Below are 260 nucleotides of genomic sequence, written 5' to 3' on the forward strand. Positions count from 1 at the left end.
TTTCAAAGCGAGGGTATATATTTTTTTTTTCTAAAAGTAATTAAAAACGAACAAAGAAATAAATCAGGAAATGCTTTTGGATAAATAATTGAGTCATTATAATTTACAAACAGCGGAAAAGTTTCTCCAATTACAAATCCAAAACATTTCTACACAAACATCAAATGGTACATGGAACCCATTCAAAGATGATATAGAACTGATAATATTTGTATAAGTACAGTTTTCCAAAACTAAAATACTCCAAACCAAAAAGAAGG

Source organism: Cicer arietinum, chromosome 2 (genome assembly GCF_000331145.2).
Source record: "Cicer arietinum cultivar CDC Frontier isolate Library 1 chromosome 2, Cicar.CDCFrontier_v2.0, whole genome shotgun sequence".
Classification (NCBI taxonomy): Eukaryota; Viridiplantae; Streptophyta; class Magnoliopsida; order Fabales; family Fabaceae; genus Cicer; species Cicer arietinum.